The following is a 20,611-nucleotide window of genomic DNA, read 5'->3' as shown; positions in this document are numbered from 1 at the left end:
CAGGCACTCTGAAAGCAGTTGTGACACGGACCCCGCCAGAGACGACGTTCTCCGTCTCCGAGTCCTTCAACTCTATACTACGTACGGTGAATACCTTAGGATAATCCTAAACACTTAACTGCACCGTGCACACCGTGTACAACCCCGCCTCTGATGAAACCAAAAGGAACTGACAAATAGATAAAATTTAGAAATTCATTTCAAAATTAAGGATTATCTCCCCCATGCATAGCTCTTATCCTTAGACGAATTTGACAGCACTTTTTGGCACTCTGCTTTTTTTTTTTCTAAAATAGCTCTTAAAGTTTATTGTTATTTTGGATTTCAAAAAATTCGGTTGAGCATCACTGAAGAGACATTATTTGTCGAAATGCGCATCTGGTGCATCAAAATTGGTACCGTATAAGTTTTACACACACAAATGACACTAATCATGCATGCATGTAAAATATATTGCTAGATTTCAGAGTATTTGAAATGTTCGTAAACTCGTCAATATCATCATCAATTCCTCCATTGCATAGTGCATGCAATCAATACTTTGTGCATGAAGAAAATGTTTAACAATGATAACAATATATGGATGGACATTGAATTGATTACAATTTACAAATACCTCCTCTCTCTCTCTCTCTCTCTCTCTCTCTCTCTCTCTCATGCGTAAAATGTTTTTGAATTTCCCCAGGCGACAATCTCTTTGCGATTAAAAATATGATATGATCTAAATTATGTATCAGCTTGCACATGCAGTGTCGTTTGGCAACTTGTCACGTGACTTACATTTCGTTACGTAAAAACACAACATCTAAGCGGATATGTATCCCTAACGTTCCCGCCATTCCCGCCATTCGATAGCTGGGACTGCTTGCTATAGTCCCCAAGTGTCTGGAAATAATTTCTTAAGGTATTTCATGTATAACAAAAGGATGATGAACAATTTTGAAGGATTTAAATCAAAGTAAATGTTTATTGTTAAATAATGATGATAGTGAAGAAGGTGAAATTCACATGACTGGTAAATAATTAAAAGCTGACCTTTCTGCTCTTGATACTGTTTTGAAGAGTTGTCTGCCCCTTGTAAAGATAAGAAAAATAAAATTTTCAAAAAATGTGTGCTGCAGATGATTAATTGTATTTCATATTTTCATAAAGAGAATATGTATGTAACTTTTTACCAAGAATATGTATGTAACTTTTTACCAAGAGATTTATATGAAAATGTAATTTTTTAAAAGATATTTTAATTAAACATGTTCTTCCCACTGACTTCAATGTTAAATTCTGGGTGAATTATATTAAGGAATAAACAACATTTTGAAAATTGATGTGGTGAATTATTCTTATTTGGTCACCTGAGTAAACTCAGGTGACCTATTTCAATTGGTCTGGGTCCGTCGTCTGTCGTGCGTTAACAATTAATCGTACTTTCTTAATGACTACTGGACTTTTGCGAGAAGGGCTGACTTTCACAGTCAACGGCTGACTTTGACACGAGCATAATATACGGAAACCTTTTCGTGACATATCTGTATACATAGATAAATGATGAACCGCTGCAATGTAAAGAAATGTTTAAGTTATCCAAACATTATAGAGTTGTTCCGGTTCATTTCAATACTCTTACACTTTCTAAAACAGTAAAGTCTTTGTGACTTAATAACCCCATAAATATTTTTATGTCACCTAACTTAATTAATGCAATTTGTCAACATCCGTCGTCGTGCGCCGTACGTGAACACTTGACCATTCTTATCTTCTTCCTGATAACTTCCTTTTTTCATATCTGGTATGAAGCATCTTTGGGACAAGGGGGTATAAAGTATATATTTCAGGACTCCTGCACACTCGAGCCTTAAGGATGGAGCAAACATTGACCAATGTTAAAAACCTTCCTTATGACCTTACATATGTAAGAAAAACTGAATACATAGATCTGGTCATATAGAGCTGAAAGTCCTCTACCGAAATTGTAAATTAGCGGGTGTGACCGGTCGACAGGGGATGTTTACTCCTCCTAGGCACCTGATCCCACCACTGGTGTATCCAGGGGTCCGTGTTTGCCCAGCTATCTATTTTGAATTGCTTATAGGAGTTATGAAATTAATCACTGTACATTATTTTCACCTTTCATCCGTGGCAGACGTTCTGAATCCAGGACGGAGCCAAACTTGGTATTTAGTATTTATGTGTAAACAATAGATCTTCTTCAATGCTATGCCGTTTGCCTATATATTTTAGATGAAACAGTTCCAGTTCCATCCCCGCCAAGTTCTGATTTTATATGTCAGTATTGAAAAAAAAAAATCATCGGGGACGGGGACCAGACTTTTAGCGTTCATAACGTACTAGGATTACTTTTCAAAATTTACGTCCAGTATTCGTGTTTATTATATATGTATAAATGAAGACAGAGTATGTACTTCATATTGAATAGAATGAATAGATATAAAAAAAAAAAATCAACGGGATTCGAATTGACTGCTACCTAACATGGCTATATCTACAAACGTAATCAATTAAAGATGTGAATTTTCGGTTCACATGGGGTTTTAATAAATGTTTGGACAAAAATATACTGGGAACATATGGTAGGCATTTTTTGATATCATGATGCAAGAATACAGCGACCTGCGCCGTGAATCAAAGCTTTTTATAATGGATGGATCTGTAGCTCTCTGGTATAACCAAATATTTTCCCAGAGAGCTACATATCTCCATCAGTGTAAATGCACATGTAATTCCGAATTGTCGGTGCGCTTAGCTTGCACTGTGTTGTATCTGTGTGTTTGATCGAATAAAGCTGTATAACAACTTCATACTTTTTATGATAAAATAAAACGCAAAACTCCTGTATAATAAACTTACATTCGATTTGTCATGATGTACTGACTTTTTGTAAAGTTTAAACATGAATCAGTGTATCTGTGCGAGTTAACATTTTACACCTAGGTATGCATGCAAAAATAGCCTTGTGAAAGAAGTTCAAAGTGATGTGAAAGTTACAAAAGCCGGCTAGGCTCATTTTGAAAGAGTAAAAAAATATTTTAACTCTTTATAATGTGTTAATTATCTCGTTATTAACGTTATTAACGTTATAACGAGTTAGTATCTCGTTATAACGAGATATTTATCTCGTTATAACGAGTTAATATCTCGTTATAACGAGTTAGTATCTCGTTATAACGAGTTAGTATCTCGTTATAACGAGTTAGTATCTCGTTATAACGAGTTAATTATCTCGTTATAACGAGTTAATTATCTCGTTATAACGAGTTAGTATCTCGTTATAACGAGTTAATTATCTCGTTATAACGAGTTAGTATCTCGTTATAACGAGTTAGTATCTCGTTATAACGAGTTAATTATCTCGTTATAACGAATTAGTATCTCGTTATAACGAGTTAATTATCTCGTTATAACGAGTTAGTACCTGTGGAAATGTTATGGGCCTGTTCTTTCCAAAATTTAATTATAACGATTATGAATTAACAAAATCCGCAAAATTGAATTTATCATTTTATGATAACTACATGTATTACATAACAATTTTTTTCGTCGTGAAGATGACAAGAAAATGTTTATTTCTAACTGCAAACAAATGAATAGGTGACGATATATTTTCTTCTATTCAACAAAAATACTTATTTTCCATTGTCATAAATAAATTTAGATTTTATTGTTTTAATATACCACAATGGTTTGACAACATGTTCGAGCTAACTCGATATTTGAGCAAAAAATCAGCCAGCCTAGATGTAGATTATTTTATTGAGAACATAGATATATTTATACTACTAATGCAAACACGTAGAACTAGAGAGCTTCTCCCTTTTTAGCTCAGCTGAGCTGAAAGCTCAAGTGAGTTTTTCTGATCACTTTTTGTCCGGCGTCCGTCTCTCCGTCTGTCTGTTAGTAAACTTTTTTACATTTTCAACTTCCTCTCGAGAACTGCTAGGCTGATTCCAACCAAACATGGCACAAAGCATCTTTGGGTAAAGATATTTCAAGTTTTTTTCTGATGAAGGGACAGGTCTCTTAAAGGGGGAGTAATCACGATAATAAAAATTGAACGAATCTAAAAATCACTCAAGAACCAGTTGGCCTGAAACTTTACATCTAACTGAAAGCTTTCTGACATAGTGCAAATTCACGTTTACTAAAATTATTGCCCCAGAAGTAAGGTGGGGTCACAATAGGGAATCAAAGTTTTACATGCGGATCGAATATATATGAATAATCTTTTATATTTTTTCCAAGAACCACTGCGTCAGAAAAGTTGAAACTTGAAAGTTCCCTGATATTCAGTAGATTCCCATCTGTTGAGTGCATGGTCCCCGGGGTTAGGGTGGGGCCACCATAGGGAATCAAAGTTTACATTTAGATATATAGGGGACATTTTGAATAATCTTCTCAAGAACCACTGGGCCAAAAAAGTGGCAATTTACATGAAAGCTTCCTTACATAGAATAGATTCAAGATTGTTCAAACCATGGTCCCCGGGGTTTAGGAGGGGGGTCACAATAGGGGGGATCAAAGTTTTGTATGCTGATATATTTAGGAAAAATCATTACAACTCTCTTGAACTAGATGTATTTAAGCTAGGTCTTTTATATTTTGTATATACATTCTATACAGAAAGACATTTCATGTGATTCCATGGTGTGTGATCTTATGACATTGACCTGGAAGTCTGACTTACTTTTAATAAAATTCTGACCTATATACAGTAAGACCTGAACTATTCAAGATTGGTCTTTCATATCTTATATACACATTTCTTAAGGCAAGACCTTTTATTTCATATCATGTCCTTTGATCTTGTGACATTGATCTCTTAGTTTGACCTACTTTTTAAAAAACATAACCTATTAAGTAAATCCTGAACTGTTTAGGTAGGGCTTTCATATTTTGTGTATAGATTCTTTGGCAAGACCTTGTGACACAGTGGTGTTTGATCTTTTGACCTTGGAGTTTGACCTATGTTTGAAAAAACAATTTAATATCTCCTGAACTATTTAAGACAGGGCTTTCATATTTTGTATGTATACCTTGTTATACTTTGTTGTTTGACTTAATGACCTTGAACAACGGCAGGGCTAAAATGGCTTCTAGGTGAGCGATGTGGCCCATTTACCTCGTGTTTGATAGTGTACATTTCCCGTTAATTTTTACATTTAAAAACTATCTTGACAACCCAGAGTAAAATATATTGGGTTATAATCCCCCTCTTTTCAAAGTAGTATCGACTGTTAAGGATGTAAGCTTGAACAAGTAAATGTGACGTGAGTTGACAGTCGCAACCCTAGGTAAGCCCATGTCCTGATCTGGCAATCGGAGTAATCCGTAGTCAAAAGGAGTATATAAAGAACGTCCTCACAATTGACATGCACTGTGAGTTGCCCCCACCCCCTCCAGGATTTTGAAGGTTGGGTTTATTTAGATTTTTAAATTTTTATGGTTTTTTATTTATTTATTCTTTGCTTGGAAAGAATTATAGACAATTGTGAAGTCAACTTCTCATAACACTGTCTTCTCCATTACTTTAAAAAACAGGGTTACGAGCCTGTAATGCCAATCCACCAATAAAGTAAACAATCACTGAAAAATATCATTCAACGTATTTCATTTCTTTTATATAATAAATGTAAACACAGGCTGACCAAGCTAACAGCAGCTTGGATTTATTTTTGTTGTTAAATATCACGAAAAAATATTCAAATATTACAGGTAAGATATATAAACTTACAAACATCTGCAAATTTGATATACTTTGATGATTTAATTTATAAGATATGCATTTTTACAAACACTTACGAAGTTGACGTGTTTTTGTTTTATCTTGGAAAATTCTAGATTAAGAAAACATTTTGTTTATTTGTTTAAGTACATAAAATTGTGTCAATGCTACTACTTAAATTGTTTTCAAACTAATCTTGGATTTCGGGAATAAGAGAAGGTCTTACAACATTTCCGTAAGATATATCATTTTAACGATTTAGCTATCTCGTTATAACGAGATAGCTAATTCATTATAACGAGATAATCAATTCGTTATAATGAGTTAATTATCTGTTTATAACGATATGATTAACTCGTTATAACGAGATACTAACTCGTTATAACGAGATAATTAAGTCGTTATAACGAGATAATTAACTCATTATAGCGAGATAACTAACTCGTTATAACGAGATAATTAACTCGTTATAACGAGATAATTAACTCGTTATAACGAGATAATTAACTCGTTATAACGAGATAACTAACTCGTTATAATGAGATACTAGCTCATTATAACGAGATAGCTAATTCATTATAACGAGATAATCAATTCGTTATAACGAGATACTAACTCATTATAACGAGATAACTAACTCGTTATAATGAGATACTTATTCGTTATAACGAGATAATCAACTCGTTATAACGAGATACTAGCTCGATATAACGAGATAATTAAGTCGTTATAACGAGATAACTAACTCATTATAGCGAGATAACTAACTCGTTATAACGAGATAATTAACTCGTTATAACGAAATACTAACTCGTTATAACGAGATAATTAAATCGATATATCGAGATAACCAACTCGTTATAACGAGATAATTAACTCGTTATATCGAGCTAGCTAACTCGTTATAATGAGATACTAACTCGTTATAACGAGTTAGAATTTATTTTCACTTTACAAAAATGAGCGTATCCGGCTTTCGTAGAAACGTAACAGGCCTACCGTAATAATATTGTATCGTGCAGTAATCTGAACACACTCGCCGTTGCTTCAATAGAGGGAGACTCTTCTATTTCACTGGAAAAGCTATCTCACTAGCGAGGCCATAGAAATTCCCTACGTACTGTCTGCTACACTCCCCCCTGCTCAGGGAAGCTTCGTCCCGAAGCTTAGCATGGATCTTTTCTGATTGTTTGGCACCTCTTAAGCATCTGCCGTTCACGACGACAACCGCCGTCGTCCCAGGACGAAACCAAGTGCGTACATGGATACAAAGTCCCAAACATACTCTACCTGAAGCAAGCCTCTGGACAGCCAAACACCAGAGTCACTACGCTGCCACCATTTTGTAACGTGCAGGGGTTTGAACACACTCGTCTTTGCTTAACGTGCGTGATCAAGAGAAATCACTAGAAAATTTAGCCCAAGAGCGAGGCAGAAGAAGTTCCCTATATATTGTCTAATAATTCGATATTACATATAGTTAACGATACCGTGCTTCCATACCATATGCAAGTTTAAATGTCCAAGTCAGCCGTTGACTGTGAGAATCGGTCGTTCTAGCAAAAGTCCACTATTCCAATTACTGCATCCCTGAAGCCTTAAGGGCGGGTTAAAAACTTCCAAAAATTGACCAATTTTTAAAAATCTTCTTCTCTACAACCACACATGTATAAGGCAAACTAAATGCATTGTGATGTATGACAGGAAGGCCTCTACCAATATTGTCAATTTCATGATCCCCGGGGTAGAGGTTCTGACCCCAGAGTGGGGCCAAACTTGGCATATAGTGTTTATGTGTAAAACACTTGAATAACACCTTCTTTAGTGTTATTGATGTTTTTTGGCATCAGGGTGTGGCTAAAATGGTCAGTTATCAAATGTGTAAAAATTAAAACATTTTAGCTTCTCCTTGATAATTACCATTCCAATTGGTAGGAAGCATCTTGGGACAAGGGGGACATAAATTGTAATTTTCTGGACTCCTGCACCCCTGGGCCCTCAGAGGAGGGGCAAAACTGCCAAAAATTGGCAAATTTTAAAACATCTCCTTCCCTACAGCCACACATTTATATAAAAAAAAAATAAAGTATAGTGATATAAAGCAAGAAGGCTTCTACCAAAATTGTAAATTTCATAATCCCCGGCGTAGACGGTCTGACCCCAGGACGGGGTCAAACTTGGTATATATATGCATTCAAATTTTCCAGAGATTTTTCCACGACCACTTTCTGTCCATCCCATACTCTATATTCGATGGACCAAATGTCTACAATAAACTGCTTAGATTTCAGTCCAACTTGAAGCGATTCTAATATTGCCATTTCTGCACCTTCTGTATCCAGTGAAAAGAAATCGATATGAGTGGTTTAAGATTCCCCTGATGCAGCCTCCAGATTGAAACAAGGGATGTTGGTTTTGTCTTGCTTGACTAACATTTTACTGTGATGTTTGTCAATGTTGTCTTCAACACCGCTAACCGTATCGCCTTTAATGAAAGACACTGATTCCATAAGTACTAGAAAGACATGCATACATTCTCCAAGCACGTCTTTTTAATTTTTCTCTTCGTTCACATAGATCTGGATTAGCTTCGATGAAAAGTCCCGCCCATTTGTGTTTTCGTTCAAGCCAAAGCGAATTGGAAAAGAATTGTCCATCGTGAGCTCTAATGTCGACGAAACTTCCTCTTGGTCCTGTTTTGCCTCGGAATACAATTTTTCCACGTTTTCTATTTTCTTTTCAGGATGTTGAGCCAAAAGATACCGTTATGTATCATAAACTTTATCCTCAAGCTGTTTCCCATGTGGATGTGATTTCTCTTTCTGTTTTCAGATTTCTGCAGGATATTTTAAATTTCTGCAGGATATTTCAGATTTCTGCAGACTATTTCAGATTTCTGTAAGATATTTCAGATTTCTGCAGGATATTTCAGATTTCTGTAAGATATTTCAGATTTCTGCAGGATATTTCAGATTTCTGCAGGATATTTTGAGATTTTTGCAGGATATTTCAGATTTCTGTAGGATATTTCAGATTTCTGTAAGTTATTTCAGATTTCTGTAGGATATTTCAGAGTTCTGCAGACTATTTCAGATTTCTGTAGGGTATTTCAGATTTCTGCAGGATACTTCAGATTTCTGTAGGATATTTCAGATTTTTGTAGAATATTTCAGATTTTTGTAGGATATTTTTCAGATTTCTGCAGGATATTTCAGATTTCTGCAGAATATTTCAGATTTCTGTAGGATATTTCAGATTTCTGCAGGATATTTCAGATTTCTGTAGGATATTTCAAATTTCTGTAGGATATTTTTCAGATTTCTAAAGGATATTTCAGATTTCTGCAGAATATTTCAGATTTCTGTAGGATAATTCAGATTTTTGTTGGATATTTTCTAGATATCTCCGGGACACTCTCAGATTTCTGTGGGATTTCAAATTCAGTCACAATGTTCAAACCTTTATTTGTCACTTCAATCGATTCCTTCAAATACCAATATTGTAAATCAAAACGACACGAACATGAGACTTGCACACTGATTTTGACTACCGGATAACTCCGCTTACCTGATCAGGATATAGGGCTCACGGCGGGTGTGACCGGTCGATAGGGGATGCATACTCCTCCTAGCCACCTGATCCCACCTCTGGTGTGTCCAGGGGACCGTTTTTACCCAACTATCTACTTGGTATTGCTTATAGGAGTTATGAGATTGATCACTGTTCGTTATCTTCACCTTCCATGCAGTGCTTAGTCGCCACGGACCCCTCATTCTGAACCTAAAAATTAAATAGGAAAAAAAAAATGATTTAATCTTAATTAGTCTTAATTAGTTTTTGTTCCCTGGACCACAGGTATGTATTGTTATATACAAATACTGCATGAAGTAACTTATACTACTTTTTACAATATATACTGATATAAACGAATGTTCATTAACATAGGATAGACATTTGTCAAATCGTCCACGATTTCCAACAAAGGGGATGCGGATATATAATTGTGGGTATATACATGCCGGTATATACAGCACCATCTTATAAGCTTTAATTCTGATTTTTTAAAAAGTATATGGTCAAGCGAAATGTATTTGCATAAATATTATGCTTATCTGTATTTCTATGGAATTTAAGGTTGTGTGAACATAAAGTTCAAGATGAAATGTCACTATCCATGGTACCACGCATATCTGCATGAGAGGATAACTTTTCCGTGCATGCCAAATATCAAACGCCTACCGCAAAGGGCAAACAAAGTAACAGCCTGGACACAATTTGTAGTAGGTATCGATACAAATTATTCTCTTGAAGTCTTCAAATATCTTGACCTCATCTTCCTTCGACACAATTACGCTTGAAGGTCACCCCCCTCCCCCCGTGAATTAAATGGATTTCAGTTCATGCCACCTAATGTGAGATTTTTTTTTTCTTCCAATGTATATTTGTTTCCTTGATCATTGCGAATATTTTACGATCGATACAAAACATGAAATTTCTGTTGGATAGATTTAAGTAATAGATATATATTGGAACCAATAGAAGACGTAAATTGAATCATTATCTTCACTGTCATATCATTCTGCTGAGGAGCTAATGAATTCCTTAATTGCATTTTCATTTCTAATTAATGATATGAACTCATGTAGAGGTACATGTATCTAAACTTATTCGTGATGTTGATCTTTTCTATCATTAGATATCTATCATTATATATTCATGCAGAGCAGCGATTCTTGATTCTTCTACCAAAAAAAAAAAAACAAACAAATTTATTCATTAGATGTTTGGCTATCAATAAACCTTACCTTACTTTTTAGCTCACCTGAGCCGAAGACCCGAGTGAGCTTTTCTGATCAAAATTTCGTCGTTGTCCGTCGTCGTTGTTATCGTAAACTTTTCACATTTTTATCTTGAAGACTTCTCCAGATCCACTAAGTCAATTTCAACCAAACTTGGCACAAAGCATCTTTGGGTAAAGGGAATTCCCGTTTCTTAAAATGAGGGGCCTTGTCTTCAAAGGGGGAGATAATAACAAAAAGCAAACATAGGTTGGGGTCATTTAAAAATCTTCTCAAAAACCACTGGGCCAGGAAAGCTGAAAATTACATGAAAGCTTTCTGACATAGTGCAAAATTCAGTTTCTTTAAAATCATGACCCCCGGGCGTACGTTGAGGCCGCAATAGGGGATCATGTGAATATATAGGGGAAATATTTAAAAATCTTCTTCTCAAGAACCACTGGGCCAGAAGAGTGGAGATTTACCTGAACATTTTCTTATATAGAGTAGATTCAAATTGTTTAGATCATGGCCCCCAGGGATAGTGTGGGGCCACAATAAGAAATCAACGTTTTACATGCAGATATATAGGAATAACTTTTTCTGCAGAACCACTAGGCCAATTTCAATCAAACTTGATAAAAACCATTCTTAAGTAAACACAATTCAAGTTTGTTCAAATGAAGGGGCCCTGCCTCTTCAAAGGGGGGTAATCACAAAAAATGGAGTGATGTCATTAAAAAACCTCTCAAGAGTGACTTGGCTAAAAAAGCTGAAAATTACATGAAAGCTTCCTGGCATCGTGTAGATTCAATTTTGTATAAAGCATGACCCTCGGGGGTATGTTGGGGCCACAATAGGGAATCAAAGTTTCACATATTAATATATAGAATGTTGTGTATTGTTATTTGACCTAGATAGTTCTAGAAAGTGATATTTATTTTATTGACACCTGTGACCTAGATATGTCTAGAAAGTGATGTTTATTTTATTGACACCTGTGACCTAGATATGTCTAGAAAGTGATGTTTATTTTATTCACACCTGTGACCTAGATTGTTCTACAGTATACTATTTTTAGTAGTAAGATTACGTAATGGTTACATCATGGCCATTCAAGATTGTACTAGAAAATTCATTTCTATTATATATACATTGTATGCTGAAATTCTTAGAGGAAAAAAAGCTCTGGTTAGACACTTTCGATTCATTTTGGAATTTATGTCACTGGGAACTTCGATTTTAAATTATTATTTTGTGTGTGTTTGGATTGATTGTTCAACTACTGTAAGTTAATATTTTGCTATTGTAACAATTTTCTTTCAATTATTAATTGTAAATAAATATTATTAATTGTTTAATTGTCTTTTGTTATTAAATTCTGCTGCGCTATATTAAGGGTTTGTTCTGACCCATAACAAGGGAATATCTTCTTCTGAGAAAACGCAAGGCTATAAAAGTGGAGATTTAAGTGAAAACTTCCTGGTATAGAGTAGATTCAAATTTGTTCAGATCATGGCCTCCGATGGTAGGATGGGGCCACATCTATTTTGTATTGCTTGTAGGAGTTTGACCACTGTTCGTTATCTTCACCTTTCATTAGGGGATCAAAGTTTTACATGCTGATATATAGGAATACCTTCTTCTCCAGAACCACAGAGCCAATCTTAATCAAATTTGATTTAAATCACCCTTAGGTGAAGATAATCCAAGTTTGTTTAAATGAAGGAACCCGTCCCTTCAAAAGGAAGATTATTCCAAAAATAGGTTTGGGTCATTTTAAAATCTTCTTCTCAAGAACCACTGGGCTAAATTGATTAATTGATTTTATCTTGTTTAACGTCTCTGTTGAATTTTTTCACTCATGGAGACGTCACCCAGATCGGTGAAGGACATCAAATGTAGGCCTTTGCTCGGCGCTTACGGCCATTTAGCAGTGAGGGTTCTTTAGCGTGCCACACCTACTCTGACACGGGACATCCATTTTTAAGGTCTTTTTCTAGGACCCGTGAGAGTCAAACCTGATACCGAGCGTTTGGCAATGAAACTGTCACTACCTGTTTTAACGACTTCGGTCTGTCGCAGCTGAGATTCGAACCCTGCCCTTCCGCATGCGGGGCGAATACCCTAACCTCTTGACCACCGCCGTGATTCCCACTGGGCTAGAAGAAGAGCTGAAATTTACATGATAGTTTCCTGACAAAGTGGAGATTTAAGTTTGTAAAAACCATGACACCTGTGGTTACATGTAGGATATGGCCACAATAGGGGATCAAAGGTTTACAGATGAAGTGAACCCAACTAAATGTCACAAAGCATCCTTAGATGAAATTTGATAATATGAAAGACCATACCTGTCTACAAAGGCATATGATATCGGGTCAAGTACATAATAAGACGAAAATAGTCCCATCCACATAAGTGGTAGTAAATCGGTTTGGTTACAAATTAATATGTAAATGTACTTTATTTATGAAAAACCTCAAATAAAAACTCATAAATATTCTTAATATTAAAATCGAGGCACTAATTAAAAAAAAAAATTGTAGTAAAAAATAATTATTGCAAATTATGTATAATTTATGGATAACTCAGTTCATTTAATTATTGATTCGTGTCTATACATTGCACGATCGGCGATGACTGGTCGACAGATCGACAGGTCGACAAGTTGACAGGTCGACAGGTAGACACATTGACAGGTAGACAGGTCGACAGGATACAGCAACTTTGGATATAAAATCACTGTTCTAATAATCTCAACTTTAATTACAAATTATCATTGTGTAAATAAGGATATAAAATCGCAGTTTTAATAATGTTTTGACTATTTTCCTGCTTTGATCCTCGCAATAATCCCCATATACTTTTCAATTATAAATATTACTTTCATAATTACGCATTTTGAATCTTTAAAATAATATTACACAACTTTTAATCAATTATTTTCTAATCATCCCTATCATATTATAGTGATAGTACTGTAACATACACTGTAATAGAACATACATTCATATTTTACATTTTATTTATATTACATATGAGCAATATCTGATATTAACTTGTTATACACATCTCCATTTGAAAACCTACATCCATGACGATATGTAAATTCGTCTAAAATAGCCTCAATTTTGTCATGCAAAACTCCCTTCACAGATTTGATTCTCAACTTCACCACGCTCCACACTCCTTCAATTTCATTTGTGCAAGTTCCATCCGGAGCTTTAAAGTTCTCACTGTGATTAACAGTGAAGTGATCGAACCCCTCTTCGTTCAATGTGCTATACGACTTCCAGCAGTCTGAATAAATCGTGAATCCTCTTTCAACAGAAGACTTTATTATCGGAATTAATGTTTGTTTATTTCTTTTCTCCACTAATTGGAACTGAACTCTTCCCGTGCCCTTTTCTTTCATTCCAAATACCCATGTGTCCTGATAAGATGATAAAAATAAATCACTTGTATATTTATCTATCATCAATAACTTACATACACATGAACACAAAACATGTTTAGATCATTTCTATTTCTAATCTTACACAGTGTAATTATCCATATATGAATAAAATATCAATATTTGAAAGCATTATGAATAATTGTAATGGGGGGGGGGGGGGGGGGAGTTACATGTATAAATTTGATGTGGATAATGAATCACAGATTCATATAACAATTTGAATCACTCAGGGAAAAAAATATTTTTTAGTAGATCTTAACGTGACAAAATGTATAAAATCCCTGCAGGACTTGAGCCCGCGGTCCGCTGTAGGAGTGTTAATCTACTGTGCTACTCAGTATTGTCATATATTCCTGATATTTGTATTTTCAATCCTGGTTTAGAAGAAGATTAGCCAAGACGACAATGCAGAGTACGTTATTTACATTATTTATTTAAGGAATGACTTTAATTATAGGGCAAGTTATACGAGCATAACCTGGTTTGGGTCAGTTTACGCTTTATAATCCGCGAAGCGGATTATAAACAAGAGGCCCATGGGCCACATCGCTCACCTGAGAAAAGAGTGTTTATGTTTTAAACCCAACATGGCAGGTGTGACCAGAAAATCAATAGGGGGTCATACACGTTGTAAATATGTGCATTAAGTGTGTAATTATAACAATTGAATGCCCTTCAGTCAAAGATTTTTGGTGCCAAGATTAATGATATTCACCAAGTTGTTCAAAAGGAATCGACGGCGAGTTTTCTTCTTCTTAATTTATAAATGAAGACAAAAATGAAATTATATCACTAGATTTATTTGGATGCAAAAAAAAAAAAAAAATAAAATAAAAAAAAATCAAAAAAAAATCGATCTTCTATGTGGCCCCAACCTTCGCCAGGGGACCATGAATTCCACAAATTTTAATCTGCACTACCTGATAATGCTTTTACATTAAAATGACTAATCATTACTATGCTCTTCTTGAGATGAAGACTTTTGAACATATATTTTTTTTTAAATATTTCAATGTCAAACTTTGAACCCCTATTGTGGCCCCTCCCTACCCCCTGGGGGCATGACTTGAACAAACTTGAATTTACACTACTTGAAGATGCTTCCATATAAATATGATTAATCACAGCTTTGCTATTCTTGAGAAGAAGATTTTTAAAGTTTTTCCCTATATATTTGTGTGTAAAACTTTGATCCACCCCTTGGGGCCCCATCTTATCCCAGGGGTCATGATTTCAACAAACTTGAATCTGCACTATGTCAGAAAGTTTTCATTTAAAAATCAGCTTTTCTGGCTTAGTGGTTCTTGAGAAGAAGATTTTTAAAGATTTTTCCTATATATTTGTATGTAAAACTTTGATCCCCTATTGTGGCCCCATCCACCTCCGGGGTCCATGATTTGAACAAACTTGAATCTGCATTATTTCAGGAAGCGTTCATGTAAATCTCAGCTTTTCTGGCTTAGTGGTTCTTGAGGAAGATTTTTAAAGTTTTTCCCTATATATTTGTGTGTAAAACTTTGATCCACCCCTTGGGGCCCCATCTTATCCCCGGGGGCCATGATTTCAACAAACTTGAATCTGCACTATGTCAGAAAGTTTTCATGTAAAAATCAGCTTTTCTGGCTTAGTGGTTCTTGAGAAGAAGATTTTAAAAGATTTTTCCTATATATTTGTATGTAAAACTTTGATCCCCTATTGTGGCCCCATCCAACCCCAAGGGCCCATGATTTGAACAAACTTGAATCTGCATTATATCAGGAAGCTTTCATGTAAATCGCAGCTTTTCTGGCTTAGTGGTTCTTGAGAAGAAGATTTTTAAAGTTGTTCCCTATATATTTGTATGTAAAATTTTGATCCCCCCTTGTGGCCCCATCCTACTACCGGGGGTCATGATTTGAACAAACTTGAATCTGCAATATGTCAGGAAGCTTCAGCTCTTCCGGCCCTGTGGTTCTTGAGAAGAAGATTTTTAAATGACCCCACCCTATTTTTGCATTTTTGTGATTATCTCCCCTTTGAAAGGGACATGGCCCTTCATTTGAACAAACTTGAAAGCCCTTCACCCAAGGATGCTTTTGGCCAAGTTAGGTTGAAATTGGCCCAGTGGTTTTGGAGAAGAAGTCGAAAATGTGAAAAGTTTACGGACAGACGGACAGACAGACAGACGGACGCCGGACAAAATGTGATCAGAATAGCTCACTTGAACCTTCGGTTCAGGTGAGCTAAAAAGCGTAAACTGACCCAAACCAGGTTATGCTCGTATAACTTGCCCCATAATTAAAGTCATTCCTTATAATTTAATGCAAGAGACAAAGATGCTAACCTTCATTTATCAAAATGTACATAAACTCGGAAAAATACAAGTCAACCAAGCCGCGCAATGCTTTACTTAGCAACAGCGACACGAAGCGTCTAGCTGCGAAGCCGAAGGTCGCCATCTTTAATCTTAGTTCTACGGAGCCTGGCGATTTATCAAAATATTGTATCGAAAGTGAAGTTTATCATGATAGAAAATATGTGTAGACTATCCATGTAATGCGTATTTCGCTGCCCTTTAGAGATAGAGATCGACTTTGCAGTCGCTCATCTCCGACAGATTGAGAAAATACGGGAAATTGCATTGTTTAGGCCTACCCAAAATAAATCTTCAAATATCAGAATCAGATATTTACGGCTTTCAACTCTGTGAAAACTTCTACTAGATGAAAACTTATCTTTGTATGCAATGTTGTCGCTAATAGTAAATCCGACACAAAAAAATATGTAAGCAAATAACAAATAGCGATCCACATGTCAATGTGTCTGACGTCATATGATAAAATGTGACATATGAATTTTTGTTTGCTTTGTTGAAAGACGGATCAAGGAATGAAACAACGCACCCCCTCCTTTTCCCCAGTGAGAAATGTATTTCAAAATGAACAGGGTAATGCTTTCTTGGCAAATCATTAATTCGAATATAATATCTTTGTTTTAATCTATTATTCGACCATACATACAGAGAAAGATGATTTGCGTACAAGAGTAGATGCTAATATTGACAACGAGAAAACAACATGTGTATCAAACCGAAGTATATTATTGTGCACGTTGACTTTCTATTCCATAAAAGGCTGAAAACAGTGCTGTGATGTAAGAGAGAGAGAGAGAGAGAGAGAGAGAGAGAGAGAGAGAGAAAATAGTTCCGACATCTGGTTATCAAGGGGCTGTGTCCCCATACCAAACCAGGTTATACAAAAATAACTTGCGTTCCTCAATTGGAATTTGACCAATCAGAGACAAGGATACAATAATAATTAAATTATATACATATATACCAAACTTTTATACGTATAAACCTGCTTTCAAATACATCCATATATACTTGCTTCCCGATTCCACGGTTGCACTTTCTCTTTTTCCATAACAAACTCTCATCTATTTCCACAATACTTCCTTCAGCAGTTCCGAGCATAATAGGATCCCGTTTGAGAAATTCTTTGCATAATCCTCTTAAATACTTAAACCACTCAATAATAGTTCCATGACTGATATCCGTGAATTTTTCCACTTCATAGATTTGCATATCAATTCCGAAGAAATACAAAATTTCCAACTCTTTTCTTAATGGCAGCTTTCATCTCTGAAATGAGAAAATGTGGGGGTAAAATTCCACTGGATTAAATGATACAACGTATGGGATAATTTCAATATCAATCTACAATTAGAATAATATTACCTTAGACATTACAAGTTTTTCAATTGAAAAACATACCTCAAACATTGAATTCTGCCTCATAGACTCCACACTCAGGCATGTATCACATCTCCATTCTTCTTTGTCAATTTTGGTGGAACGTTTTGATAACTTCATTTCCTTCAAACAATCTTTCCATGTCCTTGTGTTTTTTAGAAGCTGTACATTTCTCAAATAATTCAGCAGATTTCCATGATCACATATGATTGAATAAAATTCGAATAACTTCGGTGTCGCATCGCTCGAAGACATATCTAAAAGTTCTAACACACGTGCACTTTTCCGTTAGAAATCACCCCAACATAATACATGCGTTACTAAAACGACGTAATGTTATTTAAGAAATAAGGTATCATTTCAAAATATTTATCGGGATATAAATACGGATTGGTCACGTGATCAAATTCCATAAAGCCCGAAGGGCTTTATGGAAAATTTGATCATGTACCTACCCGTATTTATATCTCGATAAATATTTTAAAATGATACCTTATTACTTATATCTACATTTTTTGGTCGGTAACATTGCTGAATTGTGTTAACAACACGTTTCCATACATTTCAAATTGTTGACGTCAACAACGAAGCGTCATAGATGTTCAAAATGACGACAACACAAAACAAAGTTCCATAAAATGAAGAACTGTCTTAATTATTTAGACGCTAGAAAGCAAGTATATCAATGTATACTGATACATTAACTCGGGAGTATATAATGGGAAATTCTTCCATATGTCTATTGTTAGGGGATGGGGGAATTATAATTTAAACGGGGGTACGCAATGTTACACTTACAGTTTTGATGCGCTTTCACTTTTGAAAAGTGAAAGACATTAAAGACCGACTTTGAAAGATATTCTGTGGATATTACGGAGTTAACAGAAGACTGAGATGGAGGAACATGAAGAACAGGGGGGGGGGGGGGGGTCGTCAGGTGTAGGCAAATCATTTAGAGATAGGACAGAGGACGCAGCTCAGATGAATCTCCGGAAAGAACTGAACATCGCAGAGAATGTGGAACTGCACGAAGGTAAGGTACGGTTTGGATTTGGATATGTAATTGTTGACAAACATGAGCTCACTGAACGCTTCTTTTGACTCGATAAATTTCTGTAATAGGTTTTTAACGACGCCTCGCTTCGATGTCCCGACATAAACTTGGAAACCGACATCAATCACCTATGGCTGCTGTGGCACGGAAGCAGTGTGGTGCGTAGGTCTTAATGCACTTTGACGACTTATCGGCCATACATCCTGTGAATGACCTTTTTGCTAAAGCCTAATGTCTAGCAGTAGGTACAATTCCGCATCACCGATGACCAGGGTGAAGTTGTAGCAGACGAAATTTTAGACATACAATAGTAAAATATTATTTACAGAAATGCTTTTATCAATTATGGATGAAAGTCCACTGCTTGGAATATAAATAAAACCGTAAATACATTTTGTGATGTTGATTTCATCTATTGATAGATTTCTGTACTTAAGTGAGAGCGGTTGCATTGCTAGATGTGTATTGCCATAGTAAAAGTAGTACCTGTTACCTACTTTTAACAACTGTTCATACGCACAGCCTCTGTTGACCCCGTAATGGATTTATGCAGGGATAAATACGTTTGTTCGTAATAGTGTTATGTAGGAGAAAACAGTTGCAAATGTAAATATTTTAACGTAACCAACGACAACATAACATTGTAACGTTAAAATGTGATTTCATTATGGCTACTCAAACGACGTTTGATGAGAATGACGTTTTTAATTTATATAAGAAATATTCTAATATCAAAATACCTTTCCATACTATTCTGGACAATGGATTTTGTGAATGGCTGGAACTTTTTGAGAAATCAAGAAATTGTTCTAAATCGCTTGTACTGTCCAGCATTATTTCATTAACTGCGGCGTTATGCGGACCAAAGACGGAAGTTTCGACTGAAACAGGAGATTTCCACAGCTCTCTTAATGAATACTTGATAGCTATATGTGACCCAGGAGGTATGTGTATTTACTGTATAACATTTTTCTACTTAAAAAAATTATATATATATACATGTACATGTACATATGTAGTATATTCACACACACGAGTAGTATAACGCGCCTCGATAGGGAGTTCAACTGAGTGCAGTTTTGAGTGCGGGTCGATAGGTGGTTCAGCGGAGTGCAGTTTTGAGGGGTATTGACATGAGTGTAGGGGTCAAGCAGTTGGCCAGGTGGCCGGGGCCACCTGGCGCGGTCAAGCGGGGTTGGCGCGCTCAAGCTGGGCAGGTGAGGAGAGGTGGCGATGTGTAGCAGGCGAGGTGTGGGGGGATAGCGTGTGAACGTTTTGTATTCCTGGTGTATTCCTTTATGTTAAATTTTCAAATAAAAAGAATTAAAGAACAATGGTTGAAAGTTTACACATTTATTCAATGAGCAATCAAAAGTTTACACATTTATCAAATCAACAATTTACACACAATTAAACACAATTCATAAAGTCCACACAATTTATAAAGTCCACACATTTTACACAGGCTTTCACGCGGACTTGGATTTCTTGACGGCGGTTTTCCTCTTCTTTTTGGGTGGTTCTTCTGTGGGTGGGGGGTTTGCGTTGGGAACGTCCTCCTGTTTTGGACAGTCCGCAATCCAATGGCCCACTTGCCCACACTTGTAGCACGGGTCGCGCTCTTTATTTTTCTTAGTGGTTTTCTGCGGGCAATCTGGCGACCAATGCCCCGTTTCCCCACAGGTGAAGCAGGCGTTGTTGGTAGGGTCCTTATGGGGTTTAGCGGCCACTACTTCCTCCAGTTTTTTCATCAGCACCGCGGTGTGATTGGCGATTTCATCGGCCAGTACGTTGATGCGGTTGACGATTCCGTCCAGGGTGGTCGTAATGATCGCAAAATCAGCCCTGG

The 20,611-nt window shown here is 36.0% G+C and overlaps 1 long non-coding RNA gene and 1 pseudogene across 1 annotated transcript; one reads left to right on the top strand and one right to left on the bottom strand.

Annotated features, from left to right (window-relative positions):
• Nucleotides 1-733: 733 nt before the first annotated feature.
• On the bottom strand, nt 734-8,493 carry LOC125654729 (uncharacterized; annotated as a pseudogene).
• Nucleotides 8,494-18,646: 10,153 nt separating this feature from the next.
• Nucleotides 18,647-19,155, top strand: LOC130048564 (uncharacterized). Its single transcript, XR_008797342.1, has 2 exons — nt 18,647-18,741; nt 18,831-19,155. It is a non-coding gene; the product is annotated as an uncharacterized LOC130048564 (long non-coding RNA).
• Nucleotides 19,156-20,611: the final 1,456 nt, after the last annotated feature.

Source organism: Ostrea edulis, chromosome 7 (assembly GCF_947568905.1).
Source record: "Ostrea edulis chromosome 7, xbOstEdul1.1, whole genome shotgun sequence".
Lineage (NCBI taxonomy): Eukaryota > Metazoa > Mollusca > Bivalvia > Ostreida > Ostreidae > Ostrea > Ostrea edulis.
The sequence above is the reverse complement of the archived record's forward strand: the minus strand, read 5'-3'. Positions and strand labels throughout refer to the sequence as shown.